The following is a 27,255-nucleotide window of genomic DNA, read 5'->3' on the forward strand; positions in this document are numbered from 1 at the left end:
CAGCAAAGTAAATAAAATGCCCAGGCCATACAAGCCAAACTTGTAAATAGTCTTGAATTTATAAAAACAATCTTGTATGTGCTCAAGTGTAGCTGTTTCCGCTATTCATCGTTCCCATTCAAATGCAGCAATGGGCTCTGTCAGCATGGTCACTAGCGATCAGAGCTGCTGGATGCAAAGGAACAGACAATTTGTTGTGCTTCTGATCCGAACGGAGCTGCAACCAGCATTGGCATAAACAAGGCATTGCATCGGAGGCTGCTGCCAGGGTTTGTTTTTTGTCACTGCTGTTGAATGATGGATATTTCCATCCTTTTCTTCTCTCTGAATTGCTTTTTTTTTTTTTTTTTTTTCCCCTCTCTTTTTTTTTTTTAGTGTAGCATTCTGCATCCTAAGAGGGACAATTCAGAGTCTGTGTTCAGTGTCTCTGTCCATAAAAACAAATAACTTGAGCAGGGCTGCTGTCCTGTGTGGTTTCACCATGCCAGCTCCTCGGTCTCTGCTCGGAATTTCTGTGTCAGAGGCAGCACAGTCAGCTGTGACCGCAGCAGCAATGGGCTGAGCTGGCTGCTGGGTGAATGTGCTCTGTGGATGGCTGTGAGGTAGAAGCAGGGCTACCAGAGTCCAGAACAGAGAGCATTCAGGAGAACCAAGGTTTCCCACATTCTGTGCTGTGATTTCTCTCTAGGGCTCATCTTTTTTCTTTTTTTTTCCCTCTCCAGCCAAAATTACAGTCATGTGGATGTGTCTGTGAAGCTCGATGGTGTTGCTGAGTACAACTCAGTAATGAAAGGAAGGTGCATCTGGAGTGTGAGAAGGCATGCCCACATTGATTGCTGTCTTGCTGACAAAATAAGGAAAGGGGAAGGTGAACCAGTTTTTACCACATGCAACAACCCCAGCACAGAGCTTCTGGCTGCTGCTTGCATTTGGAGCCCAGGCAGGAGCATGGTGCCCCATCAGCATGGCTGATAGGTGATTTTTGTTTCATTTCTGTAATTCTGATGCTTGGCAGTGGGCTCTTCCAGGACACCCATAAACTCTGTGCTACCAGGGTTTGGTTACATTCATTTGGTATGGCACCTGGGATTGTCTGAGTAGTTTAGAATTGTAAATAATCACCTGCAGCACAAATAAGGCCCACTCAGTGGCAGGTCCTTCTGCATGATATTCTTTGTGTCCCTTTGGGTTGGATAGAGACTCCTTGCCCACGCAGGCTTTTATTCCCCATTTCTTTGCATCTACACAGTCATTGATGGTGGCACTTTGCATCTGTTTTGCAAGGAAGTGCCCAGAAAATCAGGTTCTGTGGATGGAGTGCAAGAAGAGTAACTCTCTTCAGTGACTGCATGGAAATCCTCAAACCACTGTTGCTTTCTGGTCTCTCTGAGGGGCAGACAGAAGTGTGTGTGTGTGGCTGCTTCCTGTCCTCTGCTTTGCTCCTCTGCTTTGGCACATGACAGTCAACAGGTGTAATTGAGTGGAAGGAAGTGTGCAGCAGCAGGGCTCCCATAGAGGGCCATGTCATGCAGAACAGATGTCACTGCAGCGCTGTGCTGCCTGCCCATGCAAACCCTCGGTGTCTGGCCAAAGACCCGACTGACTCGCGAGCAGGCACAGTGCCTCCCAAACAGATGGGCAGGAGCACAGGCGGGCCAAGGACCACATGTGAATGTGAAATATGTTGGAGGCGGGCAGCGTGAGCAGCCAGGAACATTGCAGTATCTTTCACTCCTAACACCTTCACAAACATGGTGAGATCAGATGCAATTTAGAGGTGAGTTAACTCTCAGACACGAGGATGAGAGTCAGGGTCTGCAGAGTCAGGCAGAGGGGCTGCCTGGCAGGATTGGTATGAAGATTCATCATTCCTGCTTTGGCTAATGCAGAGGGGAGTGCATAGAAGAAGCCAGAATAAATGTTTGTAGCATAGTGGTATGAATCTCGTTTTGGTGATTTGCTGAACAAAGATATCGTGATGAGAAGAGATGAGCACATACCTAAATAGATTTTGGTAAGGGACAAGAGAGTAATTTAATGCAGTGCTAGAGCTGTTGTGAGTTCACAGCTGTCACAATGAATCCATTCTCTGCAATATTTCTTGTACAATTCCAAACACTGAAGTATGTTGTGACTTTTAGAAAAGTATTTACTACAGAAAGAAGTTCCGAAATTAGAAAGTGCAACTTATGGTCAATAGAAAAGGCAAACGGTGCCATAAAAGTGTTTTAAATGAAATTTAACTGGAAGAAGAAGCTCCTCACAGAAGGAAGTGCTGCTGACTTTTTCAATAGATTTCACTTCCAAATGGAAGATCGTTTTCTATGAAAAAACATTGTGTGTTTGCCATGTTTTGATCTGTTACGTTGGCAGAAAACACATAATTGCATGAAACTCGTTATATGAATTATACTAAGCTCATTATATGTATTGCAAGCATGGAAATCAAAAACCAGAATGCCAGCTCACACCCTGTGCTATCAGGAGCAGTCAGTGGACTGAATCTCTCAGCATCATTATCACTGGAGCTCTGCTGACCCCAGAGGAGGTGCTCCGACATTCACTGTCGCCACTGAGACAACTAGGCAACCCAGATTGTCACCGGTCTAAATCAAGGCAACATTCAGCCCTGGAAATACACAGGGAAGGACAAGAGGAAAGCAATGGGAGCAGTGATGAAAGTCATCCAGCAGGATAGTCTTTCATGCGAGACACCAAAATAATGATTTTCTGTTGGTTGGATGTTTTGTTATAGATCACAGAATTATAGAATCATAGAATGGTTGGGTTGGAAGGGACCTCAGAGATGATCCACTTCCAAGCCCTGCCATGGCCTGGTTGCTCTTCACCAGCTCAAGCTGTCCAGGGCCCATTGAGCCTGGCCTTGGGCACCTCCAAGGATGGGGCATGGATAATACCGAGCTCTTGGTGCAGTGCCTAACAGTGTGTCCCTCCGGGCTCCCTGTGGCACAGCACTCACAGAGCCCCAGCAGAGGAGCCAAGGATGGTGCACAGGGAATGGACACTTGCAGTTCTGCTAGTGAAGCGGTGCGGGACTCGTTTCTGTGTGTGCCCTGGGATTTACTTCCCACCAGACAGTACAGTGTACACTAGCTGACTTATCTGTGAACCATGGAAACATTTTGAAAAGGTAAAGCAGACAGTACACTGAAGAATCATTTGTCACAAGTAATTGCAGGCAGTCAGAAAGAGCAGAGAGAGTATATGAATCATGACGTAAAAACAGTGAAGGGCAGGCATTTAGTCTGGTCTGTGGCTATAAGTGCAGTGACACAGGTTAGTCCCAGCATGATATACAAATGTTATGTGCAGAGGGACAAGTACAATGAATAAAGAATTCCCGTTTTCTCATTATCTCATGCAGCAGAGAGGTTTTTTACTTCGCACATAACTCATAACTTTTAGTAGGCAGGAGATGGCTACATTGAATTAGTGGGAACATTTTGTTTCCTGAATTTAAATATTCTCTATGTGACAATTTATTTCCAGCGTAAAATCCTGGCAGAGCACACACAGAGGCAGGGAAATTAGCCCAGCTGCCACTTCAGCTGGCCAGGACTGGGATGGGGTGCAGCAGAGCCACCACCACCAGTTCACAGGCACTACTGGGCTGCTGGTAATGCTGACACACATTCAGACATCAGCACACAGCACAGGTTGGGTTTTGCAACTTTGTGGGCTGTATGCAGGATAACAACTCAAGATACAGACCATTAGAAAAATATTAGTGAGAAAAAAATAAAAACATGGCACTTTTTGCACCTTTTGCTTCATACAGCAGTGTTTCCATTCTGATGTATCACAACCCATAAAATCCATATAACTTAGATAAGGAGAGAGGGGGATTTGAGTGTCCAGTGAAACCTACCATTGAAAAAAGAACAGGTGAGAAATCATGTACAGAGATTGCTTATGAATTTGTCATGAGATGATAGGGGGGACTTCTTGAGTCTTATGTTCTTATGTCTGTCTCAGGAATTTATTATTTATGGGCAAGCACATGCATGATACATAATAACTTTTGGTTCTTCTGTAATTCTCTTCACTCGTACGTCTCAAAATGATCTGTAAATGTGGGTAGAATTATTAGCTCCATCTTAGAGGAAGAGGAACTGAGACCACCCTGTTGATCAAGAGCTGTCCCCAAGGCATGGCTGGATGGAGGTGTTCCACTGCCAAGCAGAACAGTTTTTCCAGGATGGGAACTCTTTGCACTACATTTGCATCATGGCAATACTGTGGGTTGAGACTTATGATTCACAGTCACATTTTGATTTAATCAAAGCAGTTGAGAGTTTAGAACTGCTATTTCTCCCTCACTAACAGTTGACAGTCAATATTCAGCCTAAAATAGTTGCAATAATGACCTTAAATAGCAAAAATTCACCAGGCTGTGAATGGATCAGCTTGAGCAGACACACAGCTTGGAGGCAGGAACATCTGTGGTGAGAGCTGCAGGGACAGATGCCATCAGGAACTCTTCAAAGTGTTCCAGTGTCATCCAGCAAAGGTCACAAGGCTGCAGTTTGAGTTAGTGGCACCTAAATGTGGGGAGCTTTGCAAAGGGTGGGAGCCACATCACCCAGTGCTTAACACGGCTGCTCGGTGTAAACAAGTTATACGCAATTACAGATTACACGCACCATGCAGTGGGAATTCCTTGCAACGGCTGTTCTCAGTGCGTGAAGCACTGAGGGCAGCACAAAATAACTGGCTGTTATCTTTGATGAAGCACTCAGATCCCAAAAGCTCTGCCTGCTCCCTCGTCCAAGTGCCACTCCAAAGACCCAACCATAAACGTAGATTGCATGCGTCTATAAAGCAGTGACAAAGCGGTTAACAAAGAAAAGCTTCCCAGCCTCCCCTCCTCTTCCTCCACAGCCTATCCAATAATAAGTTACACTGGGCAATGGCAATGGGAAAGGAATGGCTGCACTCGGTGTCACGGGACCTGGCGCAGTCCCTCACCTTTCCCTTTCTGCTGATGGCTGGCTGTCCCAGGGAGCCACGTGGATGATCAATACAGGCTGAAAGTTCTCATTTTCAATTGAAAGTGGGAGGGAAAGAAGTTCCCAGAAAGCTGAAATATCCTGTTTTGACATTTTCAGAGGAAAAAGTGGAAATTTCAAATGTTAAAATTACTTTTCAAATATTCAAATTCTTTATTATATTTCAATGTTGTTAAGAGATAAAAAGGTCACATTCTAAGAGGCCACATTAGAATTATTGTTTCAATTTTGTCCCAAAACCGTTTCCCACATTGTACAAATTTTCTTTCATTGAAAATTTCAGGTTTCATTTCTGATCAGAACAAAGTCAAATGGTCAGACCTCAAAGCCTGTGGTTCAGCTCTTCGGAGCCTCTGTTCTCTCTATTCTTGGAAAGACTCTCAGCTCGAGTCGGGAGAAGCCAAATGGATCCCCTGGAAGCAATCAGGAACTTGAAGGAACAAACAGTGTTCTTAAACCACGCCATGAATCAGCCTTTTCAGAATCCTCAAACAGATTTGATGCACGAAAACCTTATGCTGATGGATAAAACCAAAAGCTGGGCTATTCTCTGGCTATTTCTGCATTGGCTTTCTGTGGTGGGAGAAATCAGTACCTGCAAAAGAAAAGCAGAACTCAACTTCACAGTGACTCGAATCTCACCCTTCCCACTCTGGGTTGTCTCTATAACCTTTAGTAGTCAACTTGATTTTTTTCTTCCCATCCATCTCATGTTTCCCTTTGTTAAGCAGTGGCAGTGGCTACCTTTGAAGTGAGGAATCAAGCTCAAAATCTTACTGTTTTACAAGTGAAAAGGGAGATTTGGAATGTGATGTCTTTTTCAGCCTTAACAGTAGCATCACTGCCAGCAACTCTATAACAAGGACTGTTATACTCCCACTCCTACTTAGTGGCAGAAATTGGCCTGTTTTATGTTCCTGCTCAGTCGTTTCCATTCATCTCTGCCTGGCTTTTAATGGCCCAATCTGTACCACTCTCGTTAGTCAGTGTTTACATTCATGGTCCATTTGGGTGGAACGATTTCTCACCTGAGGATTGCACAGCCATCGTTTCTCTTAGGTTTTGTGCACTGATTTTGTTTTATGCTGAATCTGGTTATGGGTGACCCTGTGTTTCGCAAGATCAGTATGTCTAAGTGTTGTGACAACACCAGAGTGGCTGGCATGCAACAAATGGTAAGGGCAAACCCTGTATCACATCACTCTTATTACACCCTGCTTATGAAAGGGTCCCTGCTGCTCTGGTGCCATACACAGAGCACAGAGTGCTGCACTGTTCCCCCAGCACAGTGTATGCTATGGAGGAAGGTGTTACCCTCCTGTTTTTGCAGAACTCCAGGAGAAGATCAGGAAGATATGTGGAATAAAAGAACAATGAAGACTTTCTAAGCTTATATATTTATATATACATACATAGACATGTATTGTATTTGAGGAGAAGGCAAGGCTGTCAAGCACTTTACTGCTTCAGCCTCAGCTAAAGAAATGAGCTGATATTTATTTTTCTAACAAATAGCCTATTAGAGGAGATAGCTTTTGAAGGCAACTGCAAGTAACCAAAGGGTGACTGAATCAGGCACCTCGATGTGCAGGAGCCCCAGGAAATGTAACACCATTCTGTTTAAGACAAAACCTCTGTAAACAGCTGTTAATTTGATGTGTTTGGGTTTTTTTTCCTTCTGCAACTGGGATGTTTCTTTTGTTGCACTTAGTTTAAATTATGCATTTCAGCTGCTGATTTGATTGAAATTTAATAAGAGCTTTTACAGGATAATTAGATACTAAAGGATTATTAAGAATGTTTTTAAAATTTAACAGTGATACTTACTACACATCGATAAACACTCTTAAAAATCAGTTGGACTTTAATCACACAGTTTTCTCTTGAAACTCATGTTAAATCTCACTGAGCTATAATTTGACCGAACCAAGGACATACTTGAACATCTATTACTTCAAAACAGCAATTTGCCTAGCCTTGCCACTGCTCACATGGGTAGTAATACGTAGCATCCCAAGCAACACAACAGCCTGGTAGGTTGCTAAGGTGAGCTCTGCTACGTAGGTGAAAGGTGGGAAAAGTAGGCAAAGTTAAGGAAACATCATAGATGGAAATTGCTGGTGAAGCTGCCTTTGCTGTCTGAGTGCTGCCCTCTTGCAGCTAGATTAATTCCATTCATCTTCACTCCATCTCGTTTATTCCTTATTCTGAAGGCTCTTAGCACACAAAGAGGATATTGGTGTTTGATTAATCCTAATTTTGGTCTATCTTACCTCAACTAAAGGGATCAGGCTTGAGAAGTGGGTCCACATGAACCTGTATAGGCTCAACAAGGCCAAATGCAAGGTGTTGTACTTGGGTCGGGGCAGACATGGATGTGGTCAGTGGGCAAGGTGATGATGGGTTGACAGGTGGACTTGATGACCTGGATGTCTTTTCCAATCTTAATGGTTCTGTGATCCTCTGGGCTTGGTTTCCCAGGCAGTGCTGTGTTCTAATGTTTCCTATCAGAAGCTGCCTCTGGGAACAAGGCAGACTGCAAGGCCATCCTCCAACTGAACTCAAACTTTGCTGTCTGACATTCTATGCAAGTTGTGCACCATTATTTGCCCTCTGCTGGCTTGTGGCACTATCTTGGGGAAAACAAGTACTTTGCTCTTTCTAAGCTCTTCCCATGCTTACTTGTCTGCTCAGCCATGTTTCTAGTAGGCTTTATAATGCTGATAAATAATAACACTAACAAGTCATGAAGGGCCAAAGCCATTCCTGGCTTTATTCCTTCGCTGTCAGACTGGAGTCAGCTGTGCTATATTATTATCTTTTCCAAGGCTTAGTTCTTTTCTGGTAAAACTGTAAGGTGAAACTGCAGTGAATTTATTGATGTTTAATTTCAGCAAATGATCTTGTACCTACCAAAGTAAAAGGTAAAGTCCTATGAAGAGGAGTAAATCAAGCTCATAGTTGTTGATCTACTTCTCTGAGATCTGGTATTATTTTTTCAGTTGGGGCTCTGGATACCATTTGGTAAGCTTGCAAACTGTCTATAGCTCCAAATTTTGAAGTCCATGAACAAATTCCTACTCCCTTCAGTTAAGAACTTGGAGAACAGCTCCCTGTTATTACAGAGCTATTGCAGTATTTGTGAGAGGCAGAGAGAGGTACAGCGCAGGATGCCTCAGCCATCAAAAGGGTCACAAAAGACAATGAAGAAGGTTTGAAAACAGAAAATGTTATTACAGTCTGAGGCCAAATCTCTTCTAAGCCTTCAATTCTCTCATCCTTCATGCTTAAGTATTCCCTGTCAGCTCTGTAAAATACATGCACAAGTACATTACAGTGACTTATTGTTGTTACCCTTGGTACAAGGGTAGTATCTTACTATTATCTCCATGGTAGTGTTTTTATGTAGCATAAACCTCACCAGGCCAGAATAAGTGAGAATGATTGATCATGTGTGGTTGTCCCTCTGCTGCTAACGTAGCCTTGCAGCCTGCAATGCTATTTCTGTTAGCATCTTGTGGGAAAGGTTCAAGGCTTCATTATATTTCTGAGAATCACTGGATCAGAATTTGTATGGATTTGTATAAGTCATTTCAGGGTCTGAGGGGCTGCTACAAATGCAGCTGATCTGGGTTATGGTGTCTGCTTCCTCTGCAGGTTGTCAACCTTCAGCTGGGAAAGCACAACTGCTTGTATAATGAGTCATTAACCCAGCTCAGTCAGAAGTCGTCCTGAACTAAAAGTCTTTAAGCTAAACCAAATCATTTGATGGATCTGGACTAACTAATGGCTACTCAAACAGTTGCATTGGCTGCTCTAAGGAACAGCTCATGTCCAGTGGGTGCTGATGGCATAGGGAAGAGCATCTGCTACTCTCCAACTCAGAGCAGCACCTGATATCACCAAAGTTGCTCTGCCACTCACATCCTCTTCTGCACAGTGCAGAAAGCACCACCTGGTCTCAGGATGGCGTAAGGATGGGCTGGTTAGCATTTATACTGCTTGCACACAGCTGCCTGAAGGCTGTATTTATTCTGAACCAAATGCCAGGCTGTTCTTGAAGAGAAGGGATAGCCCACGGCCTGTAAGATGCACTGTCAGGCACTGCGAGGAGGGCGTATCAGAGACAACAAATGGTGGTTGTCTCTGGAACTGGGAGGATGGTCGAACGGCAGCAGGGCAAATTGGGAAGGTTTGAGCCTGCTTTACAAATGGATTTGCACATGACAAATGGTGACATTTATAAACCATTGAGGAGAGCCCTAAAATAAAGAGAATGGAGGTTGAAAACAAGGCGAGCAGGATGGAAGGGATCAGGAGGAAAAGTATTAATAGCAAACCCCTCCCCGAAATGTAGAGAAATAATAAAAGAACTCCAATAACATTCCGTTTAATGGACTATTTTTTCCCCATGACCCCTCTCAGAACATTTTGTTTAGTTCTGCTGCTTTGCTGAAGGCTGCTGTCACACAGCTGGGTTGGGCACGGCTGCAGGAGCTCTCCGAGAATTGCAGAGGCTGATCAACATTAGGCAGCAAGCTCCACAGCAAGGAACATCACTGCTCTGAAGAGGTTATTACAGAGATCAATGGATTCGTTCTGTGCATCTGGCATAAGTGTGTGGCCTTGAATAAATGCTTCAGCCAGCTGTGTGGTACACAGGGTACACGAGAAGCAAGTCTTGAGATAAACAGTTGGGTTTTCTGCTTCCTTTTGCACCTTTAAGAGGAGAACTGTAGCTAATTAATATGAAGACTAGCAGTTCTGTATAAATGCCTATACCTGTGTGCACATACACACACAATTATATTTATATATACGCATACATCCACACATACATAAAACCCTGCTAGTGTCTGGTAGTACTATTCCCTAATGAGAAAGCAAAGGAGAACTGATCACAGAAGATGAGCAAGAAGATGAAACTCCATCTTACCTCCATCCCACGCTAGGGGAAATTTCTATGGGATATAAGAAAAAGAGCTTTTACAGTAAGGGCAGTGAAGCAGTGGCACAAGGTGCCCAGAGAGGCAGTGGTGCCCCATCCCTGCAGACACCCAGGGTCAGGGATGGAAGCACTGATGGAGCTGTGGGTGTCCCTGTTCATTGCTGGGGGTTTGGACCAGATGGCCTTTAAGGATCCCTTCCAACTCAAATAATTCTATCATTCCATGAAATGCAGAATTTCTGGATTTTCAATGTTTTTAATTTTCTAACGTAAGCCTTTATTTTGATCACCACCACCATCATCCAGTAAGCATCCAGTGAACATCACAGGCAGGTAACTTATGAAGAGGGAATCACAAAATGTGCATTGAATTCTCAAGATTGTTACTGTCTAGTGTAATAACATATATACTTCTAACTGAGCATCTCCAGCTGTGACCAGGACTGCAGAAGGGCTGTTACTGACTCTGAGGCAGCACCCTTCCTTTCTACAGCTACAGTGTCTCAATGTCCCACCGTATTACAAACATTACAGACACGGTATGCGTTGGCTTGAAAAGTGACACCAAAGTCTTGGAAATATGGGGACTTTAAGCATTTTTGATTTCGTTTTAGATAGCCCCAATGCCTTGGCTCTAAGTGGGTTGTTCTGCTCGTTCTTCCCACATTCTTTTTGAGGTCTCTGAACTACATTTTTCACTTTCCCTTCTGAATAGCTGACATTATTGTGGTATCACAGTATGTTGCTAAATAGCTGATTCCTGCTACTCCATATGTGGCTCTATTTGTGATGAATCCCAAATAAATCTTCAAATAGAAAATGCTACATCATGACAAATCATCATTATTATTAGATACGGAGACTCCATTAACAAAACTGTAAGCTATCGGTAACATGCCTAGGATTCTTTAAGGTCTAAAATAATTTGCTTTGCAAAGGGAAGTTACTCTGGCATATAAACTGGTTGTGGTGAGAGCACCATAAGCACAGTATTTTGCTGTTCCCAAGTGAATGCTATTTCCTTTGAGCTTTGAGCCTGGCTTAAATGACGATTCCCTGTAGTTTCCAAGACCTATAACAATTTCATCTCCCATTGTGTTTTAACAACCCTAATAAATCATAATCTGGAATGATTTAGGAGTCTTGTAGCTAGGAGGTTTGTAAGCACCCTAAAACTTTCTTCGCTGCTGGTTAGCACAGATGGGAACAGGAGCAATCCTGGGCATGTAAAGAATCTATGTCTGTTGTGCATGGGTGAGCTTAATAAGGCAAGCTCACTGTTGAGGGGAAGCACTGAGCTGATTCCAGGTACAATTAGGAAATAGAGCAAACAAATAAGCCTGGGTGATCTGAATGACTCAGGTGATCCATGTGATTCATATGGTAATCAGCAGCTTTTCCTAAGTTACAGACTGGCTGCAGACTCACTGATCCAGAGCAAAAGCTTTCAGAAAATCGCTGCCATTCAATCATTTGAGGAAGTGTTAAAGTAGATGCACACAGGACTGTAGGGTGATGTGGGCCAACGTTATTAAAATGGCCAGAGAGAGAGTTTGGAGGCTCCTTGGGAATCATCCTAACGGAGCCTGACTGCTTCCATAAAATGCCAAGGTCTTATCCTCTGAAAAGCAGCTACTATAAAGGTGCATGCTGATACTGAGTGTGCCTTTAAAAATCTTGGCCACGTGGTTTTGCTGATGGGTAACATTTGTGTGGAACTTCTCAGCTTTCTCCAAAAGTTCTCCCAGCTCTTTTTGGGTTATTGTTGCATTTGGTGCCATCGGTGCCTCGGCAGGAAAGAGAAATGCGGAGAGCCCTCAGTGCTTTGTGACAATGTTAAATAGAAACCATTTTGGCTGCATGTTTTGTTGTTATATCTTACCTGTAATTTCATATGAGATAATTGGATGAATTTCTGCAGTTGATCTGTTTTTTTTTCCTTAAATAAATGATGTTAATATGCATATGCAGCAAAGAAAGGGTAAGTGGGAATTCCATTGCTGGGCCAACAGACAGCTCTGCTGCCAGCTCTGTGAGCACTGCTTGAGCAACCAGAGACCTCAAATGATATTACACAGCCTTAATTCAAGATTAATCTACTTTAAGGAAACAAGCCACTTGATTTTTTATTGCAGCCAAATATCCCCAACCCTCCATTAAAAGGTTGTTAAGGGCCCTGAAGTCAGAGAGTCCTGCAGGAAAAAATGGCAGGTAATTATGTTCCTAAATGCTGTGCTATAATATGAAAGAGAGCTAGAGTTGTTTAAAGGAAAAATCTCATCTTAAAAGGAGCTGTTGGGCACTGGCACAGCTGCCCAGGGGTGGGGGGTCACCATCCCCAGGGGGGTTCCAGAGCTGTGGGGATGTGGGCAGTGGGCATGGGGGTGGGCTGGGAGTGAGCCTGGGGAGCTTGAAGGGATTTTTCAACCAGAACGACTCCACAGTTTCTGTGATCCTTTGATTCAAACTTAGTTCTGATATTCTGAATGGGGGTGTTGGACTTTGTTGCCTCTCTGCAAGGCGACTCCTGGTGGGACACCTCTGGCTGCCTGAGTGCTGGGAATGGAGGAACTGACTGCAGGAGGAGGAGAAACTTCTTTGCGCTGCCTTCATGGGGCTGGATCCAAATCGCATCGACATGCTCTGCGAAATGCTTGCGGGCATCTAGAGGATATCTTTTTATTCCTATATTGTAGTCTTGGCCTAATGTCAAGCATGTAACGGTTCTGAAGCCTAAACAAACTTCAGGAGACGATGAAAACCTGATAGCGTAAACTGCCGCTGGAGAGAAGGGGTGGGAGAGACGTCTCTTCCGGCTGTAATGTGGGCGCTAACCAGGAGGGGGGGGTGTTCTATGCGAGGTGCAGTGCAGCACGGATGCTGGTTTTCCCTATCGAGCTGGGGGGAAAAAGCGGAGGGAGAGTTGGCAGATAAGGGGGAGGCAATAAGATCCCTGCTGCTGCCATCCTTTATGTATCTACATATATATATACGATTTGCAGCTCCCGGCTTCAAACTTGGGTCTGGTGGGCAATGAATAATTACAATGAATAATTAAGTAACTTCTGTAACTGCAAATATCTCCATATGAAGGACACTGCCCAAGACATGTGTTACCCAATGATGTCACAAGTGCTAGGATTTCCCAAGGCTCCAGGGTTCTGTCCCCATCGAGGTAGCTGTCATAGTGTTGAGTACATCTCTTTTTTTGGCTGTACCAGGGATTCAGTTGATGAATAACTACATTGTGTTGAATTCCCTTTCCGTGACCCAGAGGACCCAGCACTGCACCCTTCGCAGTATGGTATCCTTCAGCCATGTCACGTTCATGGGCTCCACGTGGAGACGATGCGACTTTGAACCATTTGTGCCAGGAGCAGGAGTGCAAAGCACCCCTTTGGCCCTTCTTCAGCCATCAGATGCATTGAAGACAAGGATAACCCAATTACAGATCAGAGAGCCCACAGCAGCAGTTCCGATAGCACATGGGATGAAAAAATAATGTAGCTAAAAAGTCATAAAAATGAATACTATTTGATTAGATCCAAACCACTGGTATCAACTGATTTTGCTCATTTAACCTGTCTGCTGATCGCAGCACCGCCGTCATTTAGCTGCAGGGTGGATGTGTTCATACCGAACTATTAATCTGTTTCAAAATGCCATAACATTTCCATGAAGAACTTCCTAATTTTTTTTTCAGAAATTAAATGTCTGTTTAAAGTTCATTCCCTCCTGCTGCAACTAATTGAAATGAGATTTGGTTTATCTTTATGACATGAAAATGAGATTGAGTTTCATAATAATAACAATAATGATAACTCTATAGATTTTAGGACCAGTAGTTAATAATTATAGTAATATGTGGAGATTAGAGAAGAGTAATGCAGCATAAACAGACCATTGTTATTTGTTGAGATGTGGGATTGGGTAGCAAGCAGTTAATAGCCATTTTTGTATCTACTTTTTGTTCTCATCGAATTTTAGCCAAGTGTATTAATTAATTTTGCTTGTTTAAGGAAACTTTTTCGTACTGTCGAACAATTCAACACATAACGACACAGATTTTGAGATGGGAAAATTCTTCAAGAGCAAAAGGATGGGATTAAAGATATGCATCAGCATCTATCATCCCCATCTCTCCAGGGATCTGTGCTCAGGATCTGGCCCTGTGGGTGCCTATGGCACCTTCTGCGGCAGTCTGAAGGTTGACATGGAGCTCCTTTGCTCTGAGCTGATGCACCGACATCAAGAGGAAAGTTGCTGAGGTACAGCAGGACCCCGTGCTTTGCCCAGTGGGTTGCTGGGGTACTTCCCAGTTGTGTTCAAGGGTGAGATTTTTGTTCCAAAGAGTTTTAGATCACAAGGTGCCCAAACCTGTGCAAAATGTGATGGGATGAGCTTCATTGCAAAGAGCTGTGAGAGTGGCTCTTGTGCTAAAACCCTATGTTGGAAGAGAGCAGGGTTTTTTTGGAAATACTACTTATATATGTCTACATGTCTGTAGTTATGTATATGCACAGAACTACACATATGTATTTTAGTAATTCCTCAAAAATGTGTTTTTTTCTCTTTTGAACAGCCATAGGAGTTGCATAAGGGTTATGAGTTTGGGTATTTTGAAGGCTCTGCTCTCATCAAATTGGTAACACACCCCTACTAAAAGGAGGGATATATCCCAGAGGAGGGCTGTGCATCCATTTTCTCTCATGGCAGTGTTTGTTTTTTTCATTACATTCTTTGGTTGCATTTAATCAGCAATGAAGCTTTCCTGCAGTCCAGGGGGAGGCTGGCCCCATGGTGAGGGCTGGCAGCCCTGGGGAGGAAGGGAGTTATTGGAAGTAGGGGCTCCAAGGGAGGCTCAAGGAGACCTTTTGGGAGGGAACAGAAGGAATTAGTGGACACAAAGGACAATTGGCTGTAATAGTTCTTTCAGATGGTTATGTTTTATTGTGTAAATGTATGTTTATAGGCTTTTTTAAAATGCAGATTAAACACCCAGCACTGTATTTAGACACTGGGAAGAAAACATGTCATTGACTCAACGAATCCCTGCCCTTTCTTTCAAGCTGCTATGTTCCCACATGCTAAAACGTGTTTGGGTGATGTTAAACATGTGTATTGCACAGCCAAAGTCAGGGATGCTGCTGGCAAAGCCAAGGCATCGAAGAAACACTCTGAAACAGTTTTTCTGAATTGTCTTTGAGGATACAGATGCGAAAATTGCCCATATAATTGCACTCATGGCTGGAAGATGGAGTCCAATGCAATTCGTTAGAGCTGAAAGCCTTACACAGTTTAACTGTATGGTAGATTCGGTGAGGGAAATTATACATTTCTGTTTTTTCATTATAGCTCCAACAGGTTGGCTTGAATCATCTCTCATGAGGGTGCAAATTAGGAGTGACTCCATGGAAGTGATGGGACAGGCATTTCACCCAGGTGTCAGTGGGAGAAGCAGGCTGCTGTTGGCCAAATACTCTCCGTAAGAGCAGAAATTAGCCAAGACCTGATGGAGTTAACAGGTTTTATAGTGAGGAAATACTTTTTCTTTGGCACAGTGCTCTTAACCTTAATCATGAAGATGATTTTCACTCTCTTTTTGTGGCAGGTTGGAGAACTGTGTCCAAATATTCCTCTTAAGACCCCCAGTCTGGGTGAACCAGCAATGCTGTAGCTTCTCCACCCCGCTCCATGTCTTGTCACAGCACAAGGCATATTCTTGTCTTCACAACAGGAGATCTGATGACAGTGCTGACTTGGAACAGCACTGAAAGACTTTTTAATAGCACTTAGTCAATTTTGTGTGGGTATATAAAAGAAAATTTGGTTTTCTTCTATGAATGTTTTTCATGACCCGCTTTATTCTAAGTGACAGTGTCTCGTTAAAAACAGCGCTTCAAAACCGTATTTAATTTTAAAATGAATGCTTTTCATTTTTTATTGCTTGACAAGAAGTAGGAATTTTTCCAGGAAAACACTGATGTAAACAGAAAAAAAAAAGATACAGTTTTCTTAGGAACTGAATTACTGTTTTCTGTTTCACTCTACCTCGTACCTATGCCTGCAGACAGTGAGCATCAGAGAGACATCTTAAAACCGTGCCGTAGATTGGGCAGATTGTGTCTAAGAAACATACTGCTAAGCACAGTGAACACATATAAAGATATTAGGGAAAATGGCAATCAAAACCTGAAAGACTGAAGTGCTTCAAAAGCTAAAATGCAAAATGCTCATTAAAATTCTGACCAGAAACCTGGCAAATCAGGCCCTCTAACTTGTCAGCGCTGTGAGCTTGTGGCTGTGACTGTATCATGCTCATGTCTTGAATCTAGGTTGGAAACTACAGCAGATACAAAGAACACAATAACATGATCTGATAGTAGCTGTACAACTATTTTTGGTATCTTCTAATGAGAAAAAAGTTGCTGGATAAGAGATAATCCAGCCGTAAGAATCCTCTCTGCCCCTCATAGATGGTGCAGCACACGGTTGGTTTGGCCTACAGCAAGTTTGATGTTGACAGAAATGTTTGTTGAAACATGCTGTACTAAAACTACAAAGTAAATCTTTCAAATAATGTTGAAACATAGAAAATGTTAATCTTCATTATCCAAGGAGCCTGACTGGTTCATGTGGCATGGTTTCTTCTATCACGTTTTTAATAGATTTAGACATGTTAAAGCTGTAGAAGCCTACACAAAGGAAGAAATCTCTTTACTGGCACTGTGAATGTAAACCAGTATATTTGGCATTTATTTAATCAGCCTTTGGGCAACACTGCTTGGAATTGCACTGAATTTCCTAAAGGATAAATGCTCATTGCACTACTGACTTTTTATTGCTGAGATCCCCATATTTACTGAGATAAACACGCTGTCTCCCTGTAGCACATAGTTGAGCTATTTTGGATGTTTTTAAAGGACGATGCTTCAAATGCTCTATGTGATTTCAATTTCTTCTGCTATTTTTCAAAGAAAAGGAGGTCTTTGTTTTTCCTACTGAACCGAGTGCAAACAGAGCGATACTTTGATTTCTTAAACCTACCTCCGAAAGCATTGTAGCACCAGTTAAATGTGTAAGGTAGCCCCTGGGGATGAATACAGCACTTATCTCTACCCAGTAAAGCATATCCTGGTCAGAGGCAGCCACTGCAAAATGACTGACACAGAGAAGCTTTTGATGTGTCTGCTGAAGGTAGTGGTGGTAGGCTTATTGTTTTGCTATCTGTGCAGCACTCTCCTCCACAGTATGGGGTAATGTCCAGAGGAGTCGCCGCGTCCACACCAAGCCCCTTGCTATGGCAGCAGCCACTTCAAACATAGTTTCATGAATAGGAGCTCATTTGACCCTTGACCACAACCAGCCTCTAAATTGGCAGACAGAGAATCGGAGTAATTTGTATCATTTCAATTAGTTACTAGCTGCATAACAGGGAGGTCATGACTTTTTTGGGATGATTATTGCCCATGGCAACCAAACTTCAATGTACCATCAGTTTCCAAATACTTTCACTTAATAAATGTAAGTTCATAAACAAGGCCCAATTGTTGAGGAGACAACAAAGCTGATTATCTGCTCTGCTACCAAGTGAGCGGAAGATGACATAACTTTGTCGGCAAAATCCTTTTATTAACAACAAAAAAAAAGTCGCTGATAAATGGCTTTAATAATGTTGGCTGAATGAGCGGTATTGATCTTTGACTATGCAAAATGGCATAGGAAAGGCAAGTTTATATAAGAGCACTGTTGTTGTACTATTGAGAGCAGGCCGGTTTTGTTTCACAGTTTGTTCTATGCACCAAAATTCTGAAATTCTAAAATCAATGTTGCCATTGTTGGGCCAAAACAGCACACCCTTACCACAGACAATGCAAAGAATTTCAAAATATAGATAGCTCCCTGATACATACAGATCGGATTGTAAGAAACATTGAGTTGTTTTTCCTTCCCGAAGAAAGGGCAGCTTGTTCCAGGGTGCAGACAATGGTGTGTCTACATGCCTGTGAAACTTCATGAACCCAGTGCAATAATTCAAGCCTTTGATTTGAAAAATGTTTTGTATGTCTTCCTCCACATCTGCAAATACCTCCACTTTCCCTTGATGCCAGCCAAGAGTTGTTAGCAGGCGAATGTTTTCCACTTGAGGAAGGAAAAAAAAGTTAGGCACGTACATAAGTTTTGCTATTTGGCTTTTGTTTTTTGAATTAAAATAAAGGTTTCCTTCTTTCATGTCACAATCTATTAGCCACCGGGATACCTGGTATCACAGTTCTTTCCCCTTCACCCCGGCATTTGTAGCAGATTTGACGGTGTGTGGAAACCAACACAGGCACTGCGCTGTGACTGCGTCACCTGCAATCAGCCGGAGATGCTGCTAAGATTAATCATGACAGTAGGCAATATTTCCAACATTATTAGAAGAGAAACCTAATATTTTGGGACATCAGGGATCTCTGAGCTGTTGTCCATCAAACTGAGAACCTTCATTTTCTACTCCTTGGATGGGTAACCTTAAGTTTTAACCATTTCATGGGCAGGCGACACACGGAGGCACACTCGGAGTGCTGTGCCAGATGCATGAAGGTAATCCTGGGTGCTCTTTGTAGCTGCTCTCAGATAGTGGCACAAATAGGGACAATGCAGCCAGATGAAATCTCTCTCTCCTCCTTAGGTTGTGGAGAGCTCACATTCATTGCCCCATCTCCTCATTATTTCATTAATTTTTTAATAAATAATTTGCTAGACTTAAAGCCCAATCCTGCTGCTAAGCTAACATCTGTCTGTTCCACAGCAGAGACTGCGACAGGGAATTCATTCACCTCAATGATCATCTCTCAAGCACGATTGTGATGAATCATATTTAAGGATGTTTAAATTTTCAGGCCTTACATCAAATAGTGAAACTCAGTAAAAGATGTTTAATGAGAGTCCAGTAGGACTGTTTGGACTGCCCATTTCTGAAGGATAGAGGGAGTGCAGCTTTTGTCTGAAGCGGAGGCAGTGCAATATCCACATTAATGGGCTGGGAATTTTCACTGCAGTCTTACTTTTTTCTTGCAGCTGTTGGTTGTAGGTCAGTGACATAAATTTTATTTAAGGCTTCATCCTGCAAAACTTTATTATGGATGGCAGTGATTATTGTCGGTGGTACTGGGCACAGCAGTAAGTGCAACCTTTCATGCTAAGGACTTGCAGGGTCAAGCTGTGCTCTATTTGCAGGAATAAGCAGTGCCTCAGGTTAAAAGATATGGGGAATCAGGCTCTTACACTTCAGGAATATCTCTAGGATCATGTACAGCATTAAGAACCTTTAGTCCCCCATGAATGCAGTGGGAGTTGGAGGCACTCAGCACCTTCTGGGATTGGGCCCAGAGTAACTGTTTTCAGACGGGACTGCAATCTCTGATTTTATTTTTAAAGAAGCTGGAATCCTTCCTTAGAGCAGAAAGTTGATACTGTTGTGAACAAAATCAAGGATTTTGTCCTCGCTCAGCAGAGAGCCCAAACAATTGCCCTTTTATTTTAAAGAAAGCTCAGGATACATGTGATGCGAGTACTATAGATGTGAGGTAGATTTGGAAGTTTACTTTCAGTCTGTAGTAGGGAGAAGGGTTTTCAGTGATCACTGCACCTTTGACAGAGCTGCTCTGCAGGATGCTTTGGGACATCCCCATGACATCGCATTACGTTGCCTGAGCTCACAGACAGAGGTGAAGGTATTTCTGGAACTAACCAGAACTTCTGTAAGGTTCAGTGAAGATACAGAACCAGCCATTTCCTTCTATTCTTTTTCAAAACATCATCTCTGAGAGAGGTTGAACATCCTCACCACCACAGACTTGGTATGCCAAGTGTGAACATGCTGGCTTGCATGCCCCTTATTCATTGTTCAGTTCCTCTGGGTTTTAGTGAGAGCCAGCCTCAGCAGAGCCCCTGCAAGGACTCCAAAGAGCATTCAAGTTAGGTCCAGTATGGAGCTCAGCAGCCTGCAAGCCCTGCATCTACATATCCAGCCACCAGAGCAGAGAAACAACGCACCTCAATGAGGATGGAGCCTGCAACAGTCTCCTGGCACTCTCACATTTAGTACCATTATACAAAGTCATTAACAAATTCCACAAAGCAAAGTGACACTGAGACAGCGAATAAAATCCGATGCCTTCTGCTCCTAACTTCTTCCAAATAAATGAACAACTCCTTCCCATACCCTTTCTTCCCCTCCTCCCCTCTGTGATGCATTTCTGAATATTTCTAGAACCCTTTTACACTCCTTTGGCAGCTGATCCTATCCCACCTTATCCATCATCATTGCTGCCTTGAGAGCTGATTCATTTATCTCATTGCTTTAACACTGTCACCTCGAGCTTTGGATACATAGACCCAATTTCTTGGATTTGGTCTTTCATGTGGCCTCTTCCCTGCTGGCATCCACTCAATCATCCTCTCTGCCATCTGATCTTCTTCTCAGCTCCCCATATGTCATACTCTTCTCAACCACCTGGTGGTTGCACACAGTATCTACTTTTAGATCTTTCTTCCCCCCTGCATTCCTTGTTTACTATCATATATTGTGGGATTTATCTTTCTGTGTCTCTGTGACTTTGCAAAGCTGCTTTTTCTTAATTAGAGAGCACAAGAGCTCAGACAAATGGTGGTTTTCTTGTCCTTTCTTCTTTGTGTTCCAGAATACTTCTTTCCCTCTGTAAAACAATTTATGATGTTTGTGAAATTCAGTTTTATCCTACGTCTCCTTTTCCTTCTTTTTTTTCTCTTGTGTTGTCTTGGCCCCAAATAAAACGCATTTAAAAGTAGTGTGTGTGGTCACTTCCTTGCCACCTCCACCAGAACTCCCTGCTAGCTTACACTAGGATGCTATCTTGTAATTGCCCTTATTTTTCACGTCCCACAAACTCTGTGTTAGATGAGACACTACCATTCAAAGATCCTTTATTTCCAGCCACTCTGCTTCATGCCAGCCCCACCACAATTAATATTCCTCACTGCGATTAGCATCCTCTGCATATTCCAGCACCTTTTGCTCTCTGAGCATAATTCTTATATAACTCTTGATATGATAAGTCATACTGGCCAGAGTTAACCTTATTACTGGAGATGTACTGAGCAATCTTGCAGTCATGAGATACCAGGGATATTTCAGTAATGGGAAATCTGCTTCCCATACAAGATTGATTTTACTTATGACCTTTAGCTAGAACGATACCTGTAAATTCTTATCTGCATTAATTTCTTGTTTTCTCTTGTCACAAGCTGTCAGCATATGTGTATCTTGCGGACATGAAGAACAGCCCATGTAACATTCTCTGTAAGGACTCAGAGTTATGAATATGTTCAACTTTATTGAAGTGTCTGGATTGCTATACTGCACTTAGGACGTAGTGGCTAAGAAAGATACAAATTCTAATATTGACCTTTTTTTTCTTCTAGATTGAGAATTATTTCAGTGGATCTGCCTAATATTCCCTTAATGTGAGGTAGTAAATGATACACGGCCACAGTGCTCACTTCGCTAAAATCAGGGACTGAAGAAATGAGGTTAAATTTTAAGATAAAAATTAGGGTTTAATTTCTAACATCACCTTTTCTTGTGACGTGCTTTTAGTGGAGTCTCGATCTCACAGACTATTTGGGATTCTGTTTTCCTCCTCCTGAAGCAGTTTGTTGTTATTGCTGATGAGTTCATCAAACTGTAAAAATGAGTCACGAATGGAGGTTGGACGTTCCCCTTCAAGATGGATTACAGCTCACAAAGTACCGTATGCTTATTAGAGAAATCAGTGTGGAGGTCCTGTGGCCATTGTTATGCAGGAGGACAGTCCCCTTTGACCTTAAAATCTGTGTGTGTAGAGATGAGAGGACCCTTACTGTGTCTTACAGAATTTTTTTCACCGTTAATTAATTTTGGAGACCTTACATGGAAATCAACTTCCTGGTGGTTCTTTATGTTTGCCATGGACAGTATGTATGTGATACTTCATAAGGCAACTTCTGTTATGGCTGTGTTCCGTTTGCCTTACAGAATCTGTAGGAAAATTACAGAAACACTCTGATGTGTTGCAAAAGACAAGTGCAAAACTTTTATATCAAGATAAGTAGTACACTGCTTAGAAGGTCACAGCTGTGGAGCTTGACGCAACTTTTTGAGACTTCACACCTTCATTTTGATGCCAGTCCCCTTTTCCAGAGCAAATCTGGTCAGACAGCATTCTTTATAATGCATCTGATGGCATTCTCTTGTATCACGGAGAAAACCACTCATCAAGAAGCCCTAAGAAACAGTATGGACCTGTTGTACTAAAAATGTTTTCTCACTGAATGAGATTGATAAAAATAAAATTAGAAATACAGAATTATATCAACATCTTCAACATGTCAATGCTGGGTGCTATTCTTGTCTTTGACTTCTCAGTCAGTTGAAGTTGCTGCATTTTGAAAGAGATAAAAGAGCAATAAGGAGCAATAAATACTGTTGGAATTTTGGAAAGCTTGTATTTTGTAGGAGTCAAAGTTCCTGTGCTTAGCTCAACAAGAAGGTTGATGTGATCTGTTGTGTGAAATGTATACACTAGAAGAATATGATCAATTTAACTTCTGTCCCAGTACTCAAACAAGGGAATGATTGCATGGCCGTAACACTACTAAAAGCTAAAAGGATTTTGAAAATATATTAGTTCTGAAGTTCCCTGCCACTAGATAGTGAGGCAGAAAAGGAGAAAAATTAAAGATGAGGCCGTAGTATGAAGAATATCTGTAGGTATTCTTACCTTCTGGGTAAGAAGGAAATACGTAAGCCCTCCTACTCCAGAATAAAATCACCAAGTATTAGGAATTTCCCCGGTGGGTATCTTATTGCATAACTGTCCATTATAGTTTTTTATATCTACTACTAGATGGACCATTGGTCTGATTTAGTATTGAAACTAGTCTTTCTACCACCATTTTCTCTTAGGAATACTTCCCATCTAAGTCTGCGATGTCATTTGAGTTAATTCATTAATTTTCATTGGCTTCTTCGCTGTTTTAAGCTGGATGCACTGTCAAACCAATTAAGGTACCTTACAGGAGTTGAACCTCATTCTGGATCCTCTCTGAAGGCTGCTTGCCCACTGATCCATCTCAAATGCTTCCTGCTCACTTGGGTTGAGGAGTCGAAGACAACCATGGAGGAGACTTGGTTGCTTTGATCACTTCTGCACAGGTAGCTGCAGTACTGTAACTGTGCTTCCTGCCCGATTCAGTCTGGCTTTGACTGCGTTCTGCTGTTTATTTCCCCAGTACTCTGCAAGGAATTCTGCTTTTCTGTTTATCTTTTAATAAATAAGAGGAGAAAATTCAGTATCTCTTTCATTCTCCCATCTGCTTCATTTATTTCCCCTAATTTCTCCAGCCGTACAAAACCCATTTTTCTAACAACTGATTTTCAGAGAATGAATTTCAGATATGTATGGTCTTGGGAAAGCTATTTTGGCCCAGTATGAAAACTTTGTTAATGACACTGCAGTACAAAATATCTTTGCCCTTATGTATTCTGTTGCATTTACTCTTCAAAATGGTACATTTTATACACCCGCCGTTGACTCAGCATGGGGCAATAGATAATACAGCAAAACAGCAATGAAAACAAAGTATTGTCTTCTGCTCTAGTAATAAAACTCATGCCATATTTTGTTCCTAACTTTGCTAGAAGCAGCTTTATAATTTCATGTTGACAAAACAACAAGAAGGGAAAGTGAAGGTAAAAACTGGGGGAAGGGAGGTGGAAGCTAAAGTGTGGGACTGCAGTAACAGGGTTTATCACAGCCAGAATGGAGTGTGAGTGTGAGAATGCCTTTGCCTGAAATCTGCTTCTTGCATGCCAAAGGATGGATGAATGCTATTTTTGTGTGGCATTTCTAAATGACTGCACAGTGCGGCCCTGTGTGAGCAATGTCAGGTCTCTCGTATGAAATGTCTTATTATCATAAAAAATGAAAATAAAGTATCAGAATTTACTCCTCCCTTAGCTGAGAGTGCCCATCTTAGATACTGCTTATTTCTTTCTGTGTTCCTCCTGGCTGTAGTCTTTCTTCTCTGGAGTATTAGGAAGCACAAGAGTGGCCATGGCCACCAGTGCAAGGTTCTATCAACTTCAGGTCGTCCTCAGTCCCATGAACTCTCAGGTCCTTGAGCGTCCCGACGTATAAACACAGATCCATGGGTTGGGAGCAGTGGAAACCATCTGCTTAAACTCCTCAGAACATGATGAAGGACTCTGTTTTTTTAATAACATGTCAGAGATAAGCTCTCCTACTGCGAATGACGACTAGTCCTGTATGTCCTTCTACCAGGCAGCTTGCACGTGATGTCATGAGAACATTGTGATTTGCAGCGTTGACCCCCAAAAGCATAAATCTTTTTGGTGTCACAGCATAACCGTGAGTAAGGAGCTGAAGGGTAAGGCTCAGGTCACGTAGCCAGGTCATGTAGCCACAGGCTACAAGGAAAGGTCTCACCCCTGGATGCTATTTGCTTACCCAGTTATAGTAAAGCTATAGAAAACACAGGTGCAGGGAGCTGCATACTCAAGCAAAACTCCCATGACAAAATATGATAATTGTTCCTTAAAAGGTTATCCGATTGGTCAGCAAAGAGACAGGGTCCCAGAAGTACCGTCAGAGGGTAATTTCAAAGGGCGTCCAAGAACACAGCACTCTTGGGGCTCCTGTGGTGTTCTTAGCCTGGAGCACAGCTTTCACTCTCAGCCCTGTCTCCCCCTGACCAGCCCCATTAGTGGCAGCACAAAGCCCATCTTGGCTAGAAGAGCTCTGTGCGTTGAGCCAGGATGGGAGCAGCATCCCTGAAACAATGCCTTGGCTTTTCCTGGGCTGTTTTAGTGAATAAAGGAAACTGAAACACTATCAGAAGTGGTACAGATCCAAGGAAAATACGAGTACAGACACCGCTGGTTTCAATGTTAGACCTACAGGCCGCCTGAGACCTAAGAATGTTCTTCATTTTTAGGATGGTAATATGGGGCCTTCTGCTCAGTATGCCCTCCTTTTCTCCTTCTTCTCCACTCGATATCTTGATCTCAAGCACTTGCAGTTCCTCAGTCTTAAGCTAGTGTTCATGTCCTTGGATTCCTGGAGACCCTAGCTGTATGTTTTCAATGCCATTTAATAGCCCTTTTTACTAGCCAGCATTTAAGCAGAAGAAAAGGGGAAAAAAAAGGAAAAACAATACGCAAAGGATTACACTAAGCCATTTTTTTTTCTACCTCTCTGAATGTTTTAGGTGTTCTTCACAACCCGTTTGCTTAATCACTCCCGCCAGCTTCATTTGGAGCCTACAAGATGATGGTCAGATCCAATTTAACATCTCTGGAAGCCTCTTAGCTTTGTACAGTGACACGGGAACTCCTCCTCACTTTTACACAATCAGTTAGAGCCTTCATTTAGTGAAATGTGGGAGAGCTTGTACGGTTTTTTTCTGTCAATGTATGTGTAATTTGCAAAGGTGCAGGACTGTGGCTGCTTGGGTGCTGCAGGCTCTGTCACTCCGTGCTGCGATTAATAGTTTGCTGCTCTTGTTGCAAAATTGTGGCTCTGGGCTTTGTTCTATTTTTATGCTCATCCTATATGCATCTGTTCTCACTTTATTCTGCATCCTGTTGCCAACCTCCTGCTCATCTGTCTTTGCCATCTTTAGACATCTTCCACTATCAGGTTGACACCACTGTGCCATCAAAAGAATTACTTCTGAGTTATGCCAGTAAGTAAAGACTTCAGGCTTTTGTTTTGTCTCTCTCACACGCACCACTCTTTTTTTGCTGGGTACAATTGGACCTTCAATCCAGTATAGGTGTGCACTTGTTGTCAAAACTCCTTGCCATCAAATGCCAAAGTGAAGTCATTAATGTCCACATCACTCTCTTTCTGGGCACCCTTGTATCAAGCACCAACGCAGCATGGATGGAAAGGATGTTCTGAGGAGGAGCAGGTCTGTGCTTTTCCCATTGAGCTGATGTGCATGCTAACAGCACGCTACATGGCTGCACTGTCAAAAGGAAGAAGGTACTTTGTTTGAGGAAGTGCAGTGATGGGTCAACACGATGCTGTGAGATCTGGGTGCTGTCAGCATGTGCTGTGTTCCTGGATTTCTGGGTGCAGTGCTACTGTGGGCAGTGTGGGTCATCACAAGCTACTGCTTGGAAATAGCACAAACATTTTTGGGGCTTTGACTTACTTTCAGAGAGATGTGGACCATCAGAAGTCGAGGTCTCATGGAAAGCCAAAGGTGGGCTGGTTAACAGAGTTCCAGATCCTTTCTGAAACCGAATTCAAGATGAATTTTCAAAATCCTGGTGTGCCTTCCCAAGCCATAGCTACTTTTGAAATGTCAATCTTAGATTTATATTATCTGAATAATTATAATGGATTTAGTAGTATCATTTGATTATGCATGTAGACTCATGCTTATAAAATTGTTGATGTAGATAATTGCATGAGAATTAGATAAGAAAAGAGAGATTTCAGTTGTTTGAAGGACCAGACACAGAGGTCCCAGACCTGCAGACCTCTATTTGTGCAGGGATTCTTGGCAAGCACTGATAGCCACCCCAGCACGAATGCTTTGTAGAAAGCTTTGGTGAAATAACAAAAATGTTCTACTTACATATGTGTGATAATTCAGTGGCTCTCAGAGATGTGTTTCCTCGTTCCTGGTATGAGTTTATGGTGTGGTCTCACGAAACAAAAGGCAACCAAAGATAGAAAGTGGAAACTCAGGCTGAAGAAGCTCCAATCAGTCATCACTGGATCCACCAAAATTTCCTTAACTCTTGCTGTGATCGCAAAAACCACCATCTAAAATTCGGACATTTTCTCTCTAACAGAAAACAAAGGAGGGCCATATGCACGAGAAGGCAGTAGGAAGCCTGAAGCTATTAGTGTGTCATTGTCAAAGGCAGAAAGAAAAAACACAAAAGTTAAAGGATTCTGGAATATAGCAGAAATCTCCAGACATGAGTCAGACTCTAAAAATGCCCAAACTCATTTAAAAAGCTCTTTGTCACAGTCCAAAAAAACAACATTTTTAGTGTTTTTCCTTTTACTTTACATCCCGCTATTGCAAGTACATGGCTAATTATGATCTGAATGATATCTATTATTCCTGTGTCCTCCTAGATTGAGCCGGATGTGTTCCAAATATGGCCACAAACATATTACAGTGCGCAGTAAAATCAAAAGAATAAGATAATTCTGTTTTAAGGGTTAA

The 27,255-nt window shown here is 42.5% G+C and overlaps 1 long non-coding RNA gene across 1 annotated transcript; it reads right to left on the minus strand.

The window, feature by feature from the left end:
• Positions 1 to 5,201: 5,201 nt before the first annotated feature.
• LOC128072712 (uncharacterized) lies at positions 5,202 to 26,925 on the minus strand. The gene is made up of 3 exons (XR_008202414.1): positions 26,653 to 26,925; positions 26,224 to 26,305; positions 5,202 to 5,625 (listed from the first exon to the last, which is right to left on the minus strand). It is a non-coding gene; the product is annotated as an uncharacterized LOC128072712 (long non-coding RNA).
• Positions 26,926 to 27,255: the final 330 nt, after the last annotated feature.

This window comes from Tympanuchus pallidicinctus, unplaced genomic scaffold, assembly GCF_026119805.1.
Source record: "Tympanuchus pallidicinctus isolate F22 unplaced genomic scaffold, pur_lepc_1.0 scaffold7, whole genome shotgun sequence".
Lineage (NCBI taxonomy): Eukaryota > Metazoa > Chordata > Aves > Galliformes > Phasianidae > Tympanuchus > Tympanuchus pallidicinctus.